This window comes from Canis lupus, chromosome 24, assembly GCF_011100685.1.
Source record: "Canis lupus familiaris isolate Mischka breed German Shepherd chromosome 24, alternate assembly UU_Cfam_GSD_1.0, whole genome shotgun sequence".
Classification (NCBI taxonomy): domain Eukaryota; kingdom Metazoa; phylum Chordata; class Mammalia; order Carnivora; family Canidae; genus Canis; species Canis lupus.
In genome coordinates, this window is record NC_049245.1 from 32,117,223 (window position 1) to 32,134,585 (window position 17,363).

General features: G+C 40.4%; 1 long non-coding RNA gene across 1 annotated transcript in view; it reads left to right on the top strand.

Annotated features, from left to right (window-relative positions):
• LOC119865672 overlaps positions 1-17,125 on the top strand; it is a 125,776-nt gene extending 108,651 nt beyond the window's left edge. The window contains exon 8 of the long non-coding RNA XR_005377906.1: positions 14,502-17,125. This is a non-coding gene — a long non-coding RNA (uncharacterized LOC119865672). The remainder of the gene's footprint in view (positions 1-14,501) is intronic.
• The last annotated feature ends 238 nt before the right edge of the window (positions 17,126-17,363 follow it).

Consider the following 17,363-nt stretch of genomic DNA (forward strand, 5'->3'; position numbering starts at 1 on the left):
CTTAAAGGTAGATTTGGAGAGAGAGACTATTAACTGTTTCTTTAAAAATCTCTTTTTAAAAAATGGACAAACATGAATATCAGATAAAATTTATAAGTGACTAAATTACCATGTAAAAAGATGCTTGACTTTGCTGATATCCAATGAAATGCAAATTAAAGCAACACTGAAACATTATCCTTTGTATATCAGATTGGAAAAAAAATTAAAATTTTGTAATACTTAATATGGTAAAGATATGGGGAAAGATACACTATTTCAAAAAGTTTCTTTTGAAAAGGGAACTTGAAGACTGTATCATATAACTTAAAATATTATTTCAGGCATTTAAAACCCAGATTGTAATGGGGGTATGGACAGAGTGGGTTAATTTAGTCTTTATGTATTTTGACTAAAGAAATATTTCATATCCTTTTAAGAACACTATGAACAAATTCAAGATCAGACTTTATTTTGCCTTTAGTTTTTATGAACTGTTATGTTTGCCTAAAATGGTGATTTCTCCACTGTTTTATCAAATACCAAATACATCAACATTATAAAACAGATATTTACAGAGCCTGAGAACTTCAAGTTCCTGTCAAGGTGACCTTGTAGCCCCAGGTTGATGGCTCTTGCCCTCAAACTCTACCCCAGAGAAATGATAGAAATGGGAGAAAACATGGATTTGAGGAATTAGCAAAGAACTGACAGAAATCCTTGGGGAGTCTGCAGGCTGCCTTGAGCTGGAGTGTGTATGTGTATATGTGTGCTGGTGATAGTGTGCATATGCATATGTGCTGTGTGATGGTGTGCATTTGCATGTGGTGTGTGTGTGCATGTGTGATGTGTGTTTGGTATGTGTATGCAGGTGGTGTATGTGTGCTGTGTATTGTGTGTATGCATGTGGTATATGTTTATGTGTGTTAATGTGTTTGGTGTGTGTATGTATATAGTGTGTGTATATGTGTGCTGTGTGATTGTGTATATATGCATGTGGTGTATGTGTGATGTGTGTGCATCTGCATGTGGTGTGTGTATGCATGTGTGCTGTGTGTATATGTGTGCTTGTGCATGTGTGATTGTGTATGCATGTGGTATGTGTGTGCATGTGTGATGTGTGTTTGGTGTGTGTGTTAATGGCATGTGCATGTGTGGTGTGTGTGTGCATTTGTGGTCTGTAGTGTGTGGAGATGTGTGTGTGCATGTTCACGGATGTTGAGGGGTAGGGAATAGGGCAAGCAAAGGCAATGGTGGAAAGATAGATTAGAGCAGTGATTCTCCATCCTGGCTGCACATTAAATATCATCCGAGACAGCTCTTAAAACTCTTCACACCAGATACAATGATAGGTAAGAGGAGATTTGAGTTGAAGTATTAGAAAAAGTTACAACATCTGCAACTTACTTTCAGTGGTTCAGCAAAACAAAAGTAACACTTTCACCCCCAAGAGAGAAAGGAAGCAAACATGGCAACCTTTGATTTGGTGAATCTATGTAAAGACCAGACCAGTGTTCAGGGTGCTATTTTTCCAACTATCTTATTGGTTGGAATTTTTTCTCCAAAATACAGTGTTGAGAAAATCTATGTTTACCTCTGGATCTCATCCTCAGGTATTCTGATTTTATAGAGTGTGAAGTGACTTTTATTTTTTAAAGCTCCATATACAATTCTGATGCTGAACCAGGATTAAAACCTGTTGGGTTGGAGGAAAACTTTTAAAAGTCCTACTCTTGCTGCTCCTCCTAAAGTACCCTCATACTGTCTTTGACTACCATTTCATAGAAGTTGGAAGCAACAGCCCAGACCTCCAGTGTCAGTGGAGTAACAGGACAGCTGTATGTTCTGCTGGCCATTGTGGAATCTCCAACTCATAGTCCAAAGTAGCTAGACACTGGAGAAGTATACCTCTCATGAAAGAAAGGAAAGAAACTGTATGCATCCCATCTGAAGCAGAATTATTGAAACCAATGGATCTAGAATTTAAAATAAACATTATAAAAATACTTAAGGACATAAGGGAAGATGTTAAGAATATGAAGAAAAAATTTTTAAATGGTTTAAAAGAACTGAGTGGAAATGTTAAGCATGAAAAATATAGTAGTTGAGATAAAAAGACACAAGACATGGAATTGATAGCAGGACAGAAACAGCTGAAGAACAAATTAATGAAATGGAATATCAGGTTGAAGGACTTGCCCAAGAAGCAGCAGTAAATGATAAAGAAGGAAAATATATACTATTAAAAATGCTTTGAAGTATGAAGGATAGAAGCGGAATTGCCAACATTCAGAAAATAAGAACTCTAGGAGAAGACGGAAAATGGAGAGGAGAAAATATTTGGAGAAATGGCAAAAGTTCAACTTTCTAAAATTAAAGACAAGAGGGCCTGTTGAAAAGACTTATAAAACACCATGCAGAAGAGATAGGGAAAAACCTACAACCTGCTTTAGAGTGAAACATGAGAATACCAAGGACACATTCTGAATGTTTCTGGAAAAGAAGCAGATTGTCAACAAACAAGAATCAGACTGACATCAAGAGGATACTGCAAATAATAAGGAAAAAAACAAGGGGGAGTATATATAAATATTGTCAAGTTCAAGAAATAAGGGAAATTAGGGATCCCTGGGTGGCACAGCGGTTTGGCGCCTGCCTTTGGCCCAGGGTGCGATCCTGGAGACCCGGGATCGAATCCCACGTCGGGCTCCCGGTGCATGAAGCCTGCTTCTCCCTCTGCCTATGTCTCTGCCTCGCTCTCTCTCTCTCTCTGTGACTATCATAAATAAATAAAAATTTAAAAAAAAAAGAAATAAGGGAAATTAAACCTGAGTATGGCTCTTTTTTTTTTTTTTTTCCTGAGTATGGGTCCTAAAGACTACTGTAGTGGTTACTACTAACCACAGCAAGAACAAAAGCAGAGTATATAACTTTTTTTTTTAAGATTTTATTTATCTCTGTGTCTCTCTTTTATTTATGAGAGACACAACGGAGACATGGGCAGAGGGAGAAGCAGGCTCCCCCAGAGGGAGCCCAGTGTGGGACTTGGTCCTGGATCCTGGGATCACACCCTGAGCTAAAAGCAGACGCTCAACCACTGAGCCACCCATGCATCCTAAAGTATATAAGTTTTGAACCAGCAAAAGGAAATTCCCCCTATTCAATGGGAGAAAAAAAAAACAAAAAAGAATCTCTATAAGTTGTGAAATATGTTCCAATATAACAATTACAACAAATACAAATGAATTAAACTTACTTATTAAAAGACACCTAAGATTAGACTTCTTAAAGTGTCAATATTATTTTTTTAAATAAGAAATAACTTAACATGAAAAGACAAAGAAATTGGGACAAAGACTGTATTCCAAGCAAATAACAAAAGAGATCTAGGGTAGTAACTTTAATATGAGACAAAATAACATTTTTGTATAAAAAGGCATAAACATTTTATATAAAAGTAAAATAAAGAGGTTGTATACTAGTAAAAGGAATAGTATAAAAGAAAATATAACTAATAGGAAAATACATGCACTTAAAAGTATATGAATATATTGAGCAACAATTCACAGAATCCCAGGGAGGTGTTTGATAATCATTATTTGTCATTGGACATTTTATCATACTCCTCTTAGAAATGGACAGGTTAGTGGTCTAAAAAGTAATCAGAATTTTTTTTTTGAGATTTTATTTATTTATTCATGAAAGACACACAGAGAGAGAGAGAGAGAGGCAGAGACAAAGGCAGAGCGAGAAGCAGTCTCCCCAGGGAGCCTTGATCTCGGAATCCTGGGATCACACCCTGAGCCCAAGGCAGGCGCTCTACCGCTGAGCCACCCAGGCGTCCCAATCAGAACTATTTTTTTTAAATCTCTTTGCTACTGGTGTTTTGAGAGTTCACAATGGTATACTTTAAGCATGAGTCCATTTTTTGTGCATGTTGTTGGGTACTCATGGCCTTTTTCACTGTGGCAATTGATGTCTTTCTCTGTGGGAGAAATTGTTATTATTTTATTGTTTACATACTGTGATATGGTGAACCATAGTAAGAAATATATATTTGGTCTTCAACCAATTCCTAGCACTGACCTCCTCAAAGGACATTTGACATTCCCTGTGATCAGTGTCTTATTATGTTAATGAGGTGACCTTTAGAAAGCCCTTAGGTAACCTAGGATGGGGGCTGGCTGTTGGGGGACCAACCATGTGATCAGAGGTTTGGAACTTTTAGCACCCCACTCCCCCAACCTCAAGGAAGGAGACAAGGGCTGGAGGTTGAATCTATCACCAGTGGCCAATGATTTAACTATCTTGACTATCGCCTCTATAAAGTTTTTATAAACACAGGAAGGGGTTTGGAGAGCTTCTGGGTTGATGAATACATGGCAATATGGGAAAGTGTTGCTCCTAGAGAAGTCATGGAAACTCTGTGCTTCTTTCCTGTATGTTTCCATATGCAACTCTTCCATCTGCTGTCCTTGAGTCATATCCCTTTATAATAAGCCAGTTATCTGGTTAAGTAAATTGTTTCTCTGTGTAGTGTGAGCCACTCTAGCAAATTAATCCAACCCAAGGAGGGGTCAGAACCTCTGACCCAGTGGGTCAGAAGTACAGGTTACAACGTAGGCCTGTGATTGGTGTCTGGAGTGGGGTAGGGAGCAGGAATCTGATGCTGTCTCCAGGTAGGTAGAGTTGGGACTGAGTTGAATTGTAGGACAGCCAGCTGATGTACAAGAGTTGCTTGTTGGTGTTCGAATTGGTATCTGAGCCTATTTACATGCTGCCCTCTGCTTCTCTGGAACTCCTCGTAGTTGGATGTGGCATCTTCTGGAAAGTTTCTTATCCTGCCTGTTTTCTCTATCTTTATCATTTGATCTACTTTCTAGGAAATTTCTTCATCTGTATCTTCCAGCCCTACCATTGAGTTTTTGAAGTTTCTCCCATATTACTTTTAACTTCAAGAGCACTTTTTTTGTAGTCAGAATGTTGCTTTTCTATTTATTTATTTATGTATATACATATGTATTTATTTTAAAGATTTTATTTATTTACTTGAGAGAGAGCACAAGCAGCATGAAAGGGCAGAGGGAGAAGGAGAAGCAGACTCCCTGCTGAGCAAGGAGCCCAATATGGGGCTCTATCCCAGGACCCTAGGATCATGACCTGAGCAGACCCTTAACTGACTGAACCACCCAGTGCCCCATAATGTTGCTTTTCTTAAAAGAGAACCCTGTTCCTAGTTCGTGCTTGCAATGCTTCATTTCTTTGAGGAAATGAATGCTTTTTTTTTTTATAAAGATTTTCTTCTTCCTAAAACATACCTATTTCTTGAAATCCCACAGTGTTTTTTATTGCTGCTATAACACATTAACACAACTAAAATGTATTGTCCTACCAATCTGTAGGCTAGACATTCAATATGGATTCAGTGTGCCAAAATCACAGTGTCTGCAGGACTATATTTCCTTCTGAAGGTTCTAGGGAACAATCTGTTTTCTTTCCTTTTCTGGCTTTTAGAGGCCACCCACTTTCCTTGACTCATGCTCCCCCTCTTCATCTTGAAAACTAGTAACAAATCTCTCACTCTTTGCTAGTTGTCACATCTGTCTCTGACCATGGCCAGGAGAAGTTCTCAGTTTTTAAGGATGCATGTGATTAGACTGGGCTCATCCAGATAATCCAGGATAATCTCATTTCAGAGTCTGTTAATGAGCAACATTAACTGCTTTTGCAGCCTTGAACCTGTAAAAGTGCTGTGCAACATAATATATTCACAGGTTCTAGGATTAGGACATGGACATTTTGCAGGGGCCATTATCCTGCCTGTCTAATCTCCTTTTTGTTTTGTTTTGTTTTGTTTTGTTCTCTGATTTTCACATTAGAAGATTTCCTCAAATGTCTGGTAGTTGTTAGTTAACTAAACATGGTCTTCATCATTCACTCTATTACCATGCCTCAGAATGCTATCTATGTTGGGAAATGGATCTCTGATTTTCTCATGGCCCCTTCATGTCTTTCTCCTCATGCTTCCAAATTGGAGATACTGGCATAATTTTTCATTTAGTTTTATAGCCATAGGAATATCCAACACCATATATCCTTAAATAGAGGGCAACACAGAAAATAAAGCATCTCCAGGGGTGCCTGGATGGTACAGTAGGTTAAGCATCGGACTCTTGATTTTGGCTCAGGTGGTGATCTCAGGATTATGAGATCAAGCCCCATGTTGGGCTCTGCATTCAGTGTGGAGTCTGCTTAAGACTCTCTCTCCCTCTGCCCCTCCCCACCTCTCTCTTTCCTAAATAAAAATTAATCTGTGATCCCTGGGTGGCTCAGCGGTTTGGCGCCTGCCTTTGGCCCAGGGCGCGATCCTGGAGACCCGGGATCGAATCCCACATCGGGCTCCCAGTGCATGGAGCCTGCTTCTCCCTCTGCCTGTGTTTCTGCCTCTCTCTCTCTCTCTGTGTGTGTGACTATCATAAATAAATAAAATAAAATAAAATAAAATAAATTTCAAAAAATAAATAAATAAAAATTAATCTTAAAAAAAAGTACCCCCATTCGTTTTCCAATTTAGAATAGCCTCCAAATTCTTGACCAACTTACATATAAAAAACCATTGGGGCATAATTGAAATAGATATTTACTTCTAAATTTTATTGGGATAATTTCATTACATATACACATTTACAATGATATATAACAACTTGGTGTACTGCTTTTTTCTGCTTATATTTTAAGAAACAATTGTATTCAAACTCTTCGCCAGCATCTTGGACATTGGTGTCTGTCTTCACCATCTTTTGAATCATCCAGCAGTTTTCCACAGTACATCATCTTTATCTCCCATTTGAAGCATTTGAAATACATTAATGTTTGAATCTGTATTTTTGCCATCACTGAAATTTGTATCCCACGCTACAATAACCCATGTCAGGATAGAGTTTTGGTTGTTTAATTTGTCCTAGTGGTAAATGTGCCTGACTTCCACAGACAACCATTCCCTGTATTGATTTTAAAGTGAGCGTTAAAAGCCTTGTTTACAAAGACATCTGACACTTGGCAATTGTGAGGTGCTACCTCCAGCAATAATTACTAAATCTGTGTCAAATTTCTTTGCCTTCCTTATTTACTGATTCTGTCAGGTGCCGTCCCCAATCATCCCAAACCAGCATTGATTGAGGTCATTTCAGGTTGATGTTTCTTTCCCAAACAGGATTTTTGTTCAATTTAAAGAAATTGAGAATATATTCCCATAATGTGAGAGATTTTGTAAGAACTCAAATTTAGGGCAATTCTTTTCTAAGAGTTAATTTTTAGAAATACATGGTATTTGGGGTGAATTGCATACAAAATTAATTTTATTGCTTATTCTCAGTTCCCTTTTGTCACAATCTTCTCATTTCTGGTCCTACACTTTGAACAATCAGCGACCTTTAAGGATAGGAGTTTTAATCATTTACACACTCTGTTTTCTATCTCAAGTCCTGACATCCCCTTCATGTTCAGGTATATATTCTCCTGGTAATTCAACACTTCCAGTTGATGTGATTGGTGTCGAATAGGCATCTACAACTTCAAATGTCCAAAATAGAACAGAGAAGTAGCAATGGATTTCCTTTCCCCCTTCCAGGATTGTTCTTCCTTCTGTCTTCCCATTTCACTTAAGGACTCCATCATTCGGGATCCCTGGGTGGCGCAGCGGTTTGGCGCCTGCCTTTGGCCCAGGGCGCGATACTGGAGACCTGGGATCGAATCCCACATCGGGCTCCCGGTGCATGGAGCCTGCTTCTCCCTCTGCCTGTGTCTCTGCCTCTCTCTCTCTCACTGTGTGCCTATCATAAATAAATAAAAAAAAATTAAAAAAAAAAAAAGGACTCCATCATTCATTTTGTTGCTCAGTTTCAAACACATAAAAGGTATTCTTGTTTGTTTTTTTTTTAATTTTTATTTATTTATGATAGAGAGAGAGAGAGAGGCAGAGAGAGAAGCAGGCTCCATGCACCGGGAGCCCGATGTGGGATTCGATCCCGGGTCTCCAGGATCGCGCCCTGGGCCGAAGGCAGGCGCCAAACCGCTGCGCCACCCAGGGATCCCTAAAAGGTATTCTTGATTCTTTTCTTTCCCTCATCAACTCCTATACCTGATTTTTCCCAGTGCTATTAACCCCCTTCAAGATTCACCACTAACTAGTCTGACCACTTCTGACTTCCTTCACTGCCCCCACCCAGGCCACAGATACCCATCTTTCTCTTTCTTTCTGGGACTATTATAAAAAACATCAACACTGGCTTCCCTTTTTCTACTCTAGACCCCATACAGCTTATATGCCACAGCAGCTGGGAGGGATCCTTTTAAAAACATAAATCCTTTGCTCAAATCCCTCCTGTGGATTCTTTTCACATGTAGAATAAAATCCAAAGCCTTCAACTGGCCGAAAACAGTGCCTCTCCATCTTTAACAGACATACAAATCATCAAGGGATTTATTAAAATACAAATTCTGATGCCATAAATCTGGAGCAATGCCTGATCTTTTATATTAAGCTTTCCAGGTGATGCCCATGCTACTACTGGTCTAAGATGGCTCTTGGAATGACAGTGGTCTTTAAAACCATTCACAACCTGGCCCCTGTCTTTCTGATTTCAACTTACCATTCTCACTCTTCCTCAGTTTGTACCAGCCATCCTGGGCTTCTTCCTCCAGCATGAAAATGCTTTTTCCTGTGCTGTTTCCTCTTTCTGGGATACCCTCCCTCCAGAAACACACCAGACTCTCAGTTCTTTTGGGTCTCTGCTAAGATCTTGTTTTCCTAACTATAAGCTGTCGTGTTTGCATTCTTTCACTTTGAACTTTTCTGTGTCCTTTTATTTTAGATCTAGCTCCTGTTAAATAACATATAACAGGAGTTTTATACTTTTTATATAGTTGAACTGTCTTTGTCTCTTATTTTGGTCATTTAGCCCAAATGTATTTAATGTAATTATGGGTATACTTGAGTTTATATCTACCATTTTACTCTGTGGTTTTTTTTTTCTGTCGTTTATGTTTTTTTCTATTGGGTTTGTGTGTGTGTGTTCTCCTCTGTTATCCTAGTAATTATGCATTTTTTTACTCTTGTTTTAAAAGCTACCATAGAGATAATAGCATGTGACTTTGACTTGTCAAAGTCCAAGGTTAGTGGGTACTTTTATCTTCTTCCCAGTCAATGCAAGGACCTTAGTACATCTTAGCATGTTTACCTCCTCCCAGCCTATATGCTGTTATTGTCACATGTTTTTTAAAGATTTATTTATTTGTTCAAGAGAGAGGGAAAGTGAGAGCATGTATGAGAGAGTGGGGGGAGGGCCAGAGAGAAAGGAAGAGACAGAACTTCAAGCAGACTCCACGCTGAGCACAGGACCTGATGCAGGGCTCGATCCCATGATCACAAGATCAGGACCAGGGCAGAAGCCAAGAGTTAGATGCTTAAGCCACTGAGCTACCCAGGTGCTCCTATCATCACTATTTTATTTCAATATATATCTTGAGCCCCACAAGCCATTGTTGTTGTTGTTATTATTTTATGTGTCAGTAATTTATTTCAATTTATCCATATATTTATCCTTTCCATTGCTCTTCATCTTTCTTATATCTCTGAGCTTTAATCTGAGATCATTTTCCTTCTTCCAGACCCTTAGTAATCTCATTTGTATGAATCTACCAATGACAAACTATCTACATTTTGTGTTTGTTAAGACTTCTGAGACAGAATTCTGGGTTGGAACTTTTTTTCCTTACAGCTTGTTGGAGATTTGATTTCCTTTAGCTCATGTTGCCAGTTTTAAGAAAGCAGTTATAAGTCTGTCTTGCTCCTTTGAATAGAGCAACCTATCTTTTTCCCTTATTGTTTACAAAAGATTTTCTTTGTCATTGGTTTTCAGCACTTTTAGTCTATTGTGCCTGGGTGTGGATTCTTTTTATTTATCCTGCTTTGTATTTTTGAGTGCTTCTTGAAACTATGCATTCATATCTTTCATCAGTTTTGGAAACTTCTGAGCCATTATCTCCTCAAATATTATTTAAGGCCCATTTATATTTTCCTTCTGACACTCCAGTTACACATATGCTGGATCTTCTTGCTCCATTCTCTGTACTCACTATTCTCTTTCCTGCATCTTCCCTCCATTTTTCTCTCACAGAATGAATATACTTCACTCTGTGTATTTTCTTTTGTTCTATTTTCCAGTTTACTAATTCCCTGTTACAGTGGGTCTACTATGTTCTTTAACCTCATCCATAATGTTCCTCATTTTGGCTACTATCTTTTTTAGGTTCTCATATTAGTATTTAGGTCTTTTATAAATATGCTATTTTATTTTTAAAATTCCTTTTATTTTACATTTGTATCTGATTGCTCCACAACCTGGAGCTGCTGTGGGACCATTCCTTTCTCTGTTGCTTCTGCTGGTTTTATGTATGTTGTATCATTGCTCAGCTCTTTTATTAGAGGTCTGGGTTGCACCAAAAATCCAGCATTACACCATTGCTCAAAAACCTTCACTGGCTTTCCATTGTATTCTAAACAAGAGCCTGAGTTCTGGTCTAGTATTCATATCTCTCTAAAACATGGTCCCAACTCACCTGTTCAGTCTCCTGTGCAATTCTCTCCTAGCATCCAACGTCCTTCTTTAGTACAGCTGGCCAGACTGTACTGTGAACTGGGACTTCTCCTTCATGCACCTAATGTGCTATCGAACACAATGCAGCAGAGAGCATGGATTTAGAATACAGGGAGACCTGCCACTGACTAGCCGTGTGACCTTGAGAAAGTCACTTCAATTTTTCAAGTCTTGGTTTTGCCATCTGTCAGAATGGTGAATAAATCTGCCTATCTCATTCTGGTTGTGAGGCTGAAATGGAATAGGGTGTATGAAGAGCTGCAGAGGACAAATTTTGCTTAGTCTTGCATTCCTTTAATTGGGGGAGAGGCTTCCCATCCTCCTTCCACCCTTTGGTTTTGTTGGCTATCAGTCATTGCATCTGACTTCCCTGGACCAATCAGAAGTCTTCTTGGGAATTTTAAAATTAGAGTTGAAAGAAGAGAAGTGGCATCTTTCAGATGGGAGAAATGTGAGGCAGGGAGTTGGTGGTGTCCAGGTGGCCCAGAAAGACAGTGTAAGAGTGAAGCCTAGGGAGAGCTCTGGAGGCATTTAACTTTGGGTTCTGGTATTTCTGAGGCCAGCTGCAGCTCTTTTGTTATTAGGCAAACACCCACTAGTTATTCTTTTTTTTTTTTTTTAAGATTTATTTATTTATATGAGAGAGAAAAAGAGAGTGCATGAGTGATGGGAGGGGCAGAGGAAGAGGGAGAAGCAGACTCCCCACTGAGCAGGGAGCCCAGTGCCGTGCTCCATCCCAGAACCCCAGGATCATGACCTGAGTCCAAAGCAGATACTAGCTGACTAAGCCACCCAGGTGCCCCCATGCATCAGTTATTGTTTTTGCCCAAGATGGATTACTATAAGTTTTTGACTCTTGCATGAAGTTACTTGATGACCTCAGGGGTCAAGCATCAGGGGACCCTCATATGAGGTCATCTTCCTCCTCCATTCTCTCCCCTCCTTAGGGCAAGCCAGTTTTGTCTGGTTGTCCTCTCTGATTTTAATCTTCCCACCAGACCCAAGGCTGTATGTGAGCAGACAAATAGTTATCTGACTTGGTGTTCCTAGTGAGTTAGCTTGGAGTTCAGTCAGTGTTGAGGATAAGTTCGCTAACTCACAGGTGCAGACACCATCAGCAGGGCATCAAAATCCTTGCCAGGGGGATACTTAGAAAGCTCAATATGGTTGCTCAGACCTCTGCCAGCTTCCAAGGAGGGCTGAATTTGGATCTCAATGAATTTCACTGGCTAAACTACCTTCATTTCCACTCAGACACACCAAACCCAAGTTTCTGGAAGTGAGGCTGAGAGTTGCATGTTTGTTAAACATCTGGGACATTTTAATGTAATCAGAACTAGAGAATCTCTGAGCTGGGTCTTTTTTTTTCTTTTCTTTTCTGATGCCTTGGGTTAATAGTTTTACTTCTTCAGAATCGTGAGCAGAGCAGTATGGGGCAAGGTATGACCAAAGGAAGCCAGTGAGCATAGTTGCTTATATTAATGGTCACAGAGGCCTAATAATTACAGGACAACACAGTGTCCCATAATTAGCGACTGCTGCTCTGTTCCTGGGGGTCAATTGTTCTGCAACAATGGCCATGCTCAGCACTGGACAGCCCACAGCTCAGCTCACTCCCCTTCACATTCCATTCTCGTGAGAGAAGAGCCCCTGGGTTCTCAGGACTTTAACCCTCTCCTGTCAGGAGCCCAAGGACTAGTGTGCTAAGGTGGGAGAAGTTCATGATCTGGTGCTGGGCATGCAGGAAAGTGGAAGAAAGATTTTGCAGAATGATTATTTGGGTCAGCTAGCACTTTGCATCTAAGTCTGTATTCCTCAGACTCAACAAATTAACTTTTGGGATTGAGGCCCAAGGATGCTCCTGGGGATTCTGACTATAGCAGGATTTGAGACACATTGACTAATTCCCAGTTCTCTTCCATTTTGAAGAGTTGGCTAAGAGGGCAGAGGGACTTAGTCCTGACATGTATCTATCACTCAGACCATAAGAATAGCCTTCCCACTTCTCAGAGGATTATGAGTGACTAGCAACAGCCTGGTGTGGTAACAAGGATACACATTTGCCCTTAAAGCCTGTGTCAATTCCTGGCTACCAGCTACCAGCTACATGATTTCAGGCAAGTACTTTAATCTCTGAGCTGCAGATTCCTCATCTATAAAATAAGGCTAAGAACACTCACCTCTATTATTTACATATTTAGATTGTTTCCAGTTTCTTCTTTTCTTGAAAAGAAATGCCACTATTCTTTGCATTATCGGTTTAGCATTCAAAGTTCTGACTAATGGGTGATACTTGGGGTCCATGAAATACACCTGGGGAACTTTTACAAAATAAAGACCTAGGTCCATTGAGTTGAAATCCTTGAGGACACCACCAACTCAGGAGTGGGTACTTGGAGAAAGCTCTGCAGGTCCTCCTGATGGACACCATCTGTTGAAACCCATCTATGAGAAGCCTACAAAGACTGTGGCATGTAAAAAATGTGTGGTTTTGTGGAGGCATTAGTTTAAATTGCATTCACTGATGTGTTGGAGCAAGTTAGCAGGGAGTGGGCCTTGTCAAGTGCCCTGCATAGACCTCTCTCTAAGACTCACAGTGGTTTCAACACTTTGATTCATTTATTTATTTATTTAATTTATTTATGTTAACGTTTTTTAAAATTTTTATTTATTTATCTATGAGAGACACAGAGAGAGAGGCAGAGACATAGGCACAGGGAGAAGCAGGCTCCCTGCGGGGAGCCTGATGCAGACCTCCATCCCAGGACTCTGGGATCACTACCTGAGCCAAAGGCAGACCCTCAGCCACTGAGCCACCACTGTCCGTGATTCCCTTATTTAATCTTAATTTTCTCTTGCTTGGCTGGACCACTCCCCTGAGCTCCTGACCCCTGTATGCAGCCACCTGCCTGCCCTCTCCACGTGGTAGTGAACAGATGTGTGCAGTGGAATTTGTTCTAGCACAATTCCCAGTCTCTCCTCAGACCTGCTGCACCCTAGTCTCTGTGGCAGCTCACTTCCTGGCAATTCTTGTCATCCCTTGGGCCAAACAATTTTGGTCTTCACCACACTCATGGTAAGGTGTCTGTACCATCCTTGTGGCTCCTACTCCAACCTAAGCCACTATCACCTCTCTCCTGAATAAGTGCGATAGCATCTGAACAATCTCCCTGTTTCCACCTTTGACCTGCTCCAGCCAAATGTCACCTTACCAGGAGTCCCTCCATGCCTCTTCCACCTCCACCTCCATTCCATTTTCCTGTTTTCTTTTTCCTTTTTTGCACTTACTACCAGCTCTTATAATTTTGCTTATTTTTGTGATCATTGGAACTCTCCTATAACATAAGTTCCACAAAGGCATGGATTTTTGTCTATCTTATCAGTACTGGGTCCTCAGTATTTAAAACAGTGCTGGGCAGCCCAGGTGGCTCAGCGGTTTAGTGACCCAGGATCGAGTCCCACTTCAGGCTCCCTGCATGGAGCCTGCTTCTCCCTCTGCCTGTGTCTCTGGCTCTCTCTCTCTCTCTCTGTCTCTCATGAATATATAAAGTCTTTAAAAAAATAATAATAAAAAAATAAAACAGTGCCAAGTGATGGACACTCAGTATATATTTGTTGAATGAATGAATAAATGAATTGCCTGCAATATCTAGGTGTTATCATCTGCATTTTATTGACCAGGAAATCGAGGTTCAGAAGATAAGTTATTTTTCCCAAGGCCACACCGTGAGGTGAGAGAAAAGCTGAGTTTTGAAATTAGGACTGACATATTCCAGAGATCATTTCTCCACACGTGGAGGAAGGGCCATTTTTGCAATCTACCACAATTTCCTTCTAAATGTAGCTCCTACTTTTGCTTTTCAGATTGATATTGCTGTACTTGTAGATCAACATGAAGGCTTAACTTGAGGACAAAGGAGCTTTCTTGCCCCAGTCTCCTGAAGCTCTCTGCATTGGGCTGAGCTGACCCTGGAGGAAACCAGACAGCTGTTTTGGATAAGAAGTTAACCTCCATACCTCTTGTGCCCACAGTAAGGAATCATAAGGAGGAAAATACACAAACCAAAGGGAGACCCATTTGCACAAAAATATTTACCACTGAATTACTCACTCAGTAGAATCCTTGAGAGTCTCAAATCTGAGCTCCAGTGTCCAATGCTAAGAGGTCCTGGGAGAAGAGAAGGAAACAGAAAAGAGACCAAAAAGGAGTAATGCAGGCAGCAGGAAGAGGAACAGGGTATCCTGAAAGTCAAGTAAAAAGCACATCAAGGAGGATTTTAGAAACAAGATCAGTAAATGGTCTTGTGTGAAGAGAATAGTGAGTTTGCACTGAAGGATATAAACTAGGACTTCAATAAATATAATAATAAATAAATAATAGGACTTCCTATCTTGGATAAGAAGATTTAGTATGGCACAATGTTCATTCTTCTTAGATTAGCCTTTAATTCAATATAATCCCAATAAACACACACACACACACACACTCAAATTGATGGGATTTAATAAGATTATTATAAATCTGGAACAATAGATATTAAAGAACAGAATGAAATTTTCTGAAAAGTAAGCATAATCAGTGGGATTTACCTTACCCTTTTCCCAACCATGTTGTAAAGTTAATGAAAACCACAGAAAAGACACAGATACGGAAAACAGGGCATGGAATAGAGGTGTAGACCCGAAAACCCTTGGCTCTTTGGCATACAGCAAAGTTGGTGTTTCACATTTGGGACGGAAATGATGAATTAATCAGTAAATCATATCTAAATTGGCTAGTCATTTGGGTTAAAAAAGTTAAGCTAGAAACTATCCTCAGGTCTTTACTCCCAAATAAACTTCAGAGCTAGATCAAAGATGAAAAGAGAAAAATTTGATCTTTTAATCTATGCAATATTGGGAAAAAAAACCACAAGAGAATATTTTTGGCAAACTTTAGAAAAACTAAAGGAAAAAGCATATGATTTAATTGCCTGAAATAGATTTCTATGGAGCAAAAGAAGTTGTAAAGTTAAAAGATAATATCAATGTGGAAGAAATTCTTTAAAAATAAGTATGAGGGAAAGGGTTAATATTGTTAATATTAATTTGGATTAGAAATAAAGTTGAGGGTTAAATAAATACTTAGGTGGAGGAGAAAGAGCCTTAGACTCTGTTCATCCCCACTTCCTGCAGGTGTCCACCTCTGTGAACACTCACTAGACAGTAGCTGCCAGGTGGGCACGCTGGGCCATGGGGGTGTGCCTAAGTACCAGGAGCTGAACACACACCCTCCCAACCAATCCTCTACCTAAAAGGCCCACCCTAGACCCTCTGGCTCCTTTCCCTCCCCCAAGTGGTAATGATGGGGACCAAGAGGAGTCCTGTGAGTCCTCTTCCCCTCAGAGGGTGATCCTATGGAACTTGAGACCATGCTGGCTGGGCATCTAAGCTGGCGTGGGCAGAGCCATGCCTGGTGGTTGGGGGAGGAGGTAGGGTGCAGAGTCCCAGGGTAGCATATTGTGAGGAGATCTGGAAATCATGAGCAACATCTAGGAGAGGAGCCAAGGAAAGGAAGATTTGGGGGTAGGGGCCCCAGGCAGGTAAAATTTAGGAGTGGAGCAGAGGTGAGCGGGAGAGTGGGGTGGTCACAGCCCTCCAATTTGCAATGAGTTCCCTTTGCTATGGGGAAGTTACCCTCATGTCCTGTTTTTAGGAAGCACATGATATGGGAAAGCCCATCCTGAGACATTACTTACTTCTTTGGTTCATTCATTCAACAAATAATTTATTATTTATTGTGGGCTACAGTGAGCCAGGCCCTGGGATTGTCTCCATTCCTGTGCATTTATAAATTTTAAGGCAGTGTAAGAATATTTGGATTTAACATGGAAAATCACAAATAACAATGTTCCCTGCCAGCTTTAATTTGCTGCCTTTCATGGGGGTCAGAGAAATGCAGGGCGTGAGTTTCCATCTTAAGGTTATTGAACCTGCTGTGTGCCAGGCACTGGGTTAGACCCTGGGGAGGGGGTACATTGTTGACCATCCTTTATCCTTGCTTATTAATTTAACATGAGATCCCCAAACCCAGATCACAGAGTATCCAATGTGAAACAACCTTCAGGCTGACACAGTCTGTTCCAAAGCAACTGAGATCAGTTGCCTTTTTGGCATTTGGTTTTTGGTGCTGGGCCAAAAAAAAGAGTGGGATGAGGAGATTCTTACCATAAATGCAGCTGTTTAATCCAGTCACTTTGTAAGGGTCTCATTGAATTTTTGATGGAGAAGATGTTTTTGTCTGGGCCAACTTCAGGACAAAGGGAAATGTAACTAACACAGGGCAGAGTTGATAGTGTTTAAAAACATGTTCAAAGATCTTATACTTTGTAACTGAGTTGCTGAGCAATAATGGAAGAATTCCTGACACAGCAGGGTGAGCCTGACTAAGCCATACCGACTGACAACTGGGAGGAGGGGCCCTTATTCCCCAGTAGAATGCAGGCTGGATTTCAATGCCACTCACTTCCTTTGCACAGTATACAACCTATACATTGGTGCATGGTCACCTTGGCTTTGAGCTCCTAAGCCTGGGTTATGGGGTCCTTCCTCAGGCTTTGCCTCTCCAGTTGTATCCAGACTCTCTTTGCCATGCCCTATATTCTCTACCCATAACTAGCTTCATGGTGTGCTCTGCATATAATGGCTACTTCACACTACTCTGACCTTGCTTTTGCTGTTCCTTCT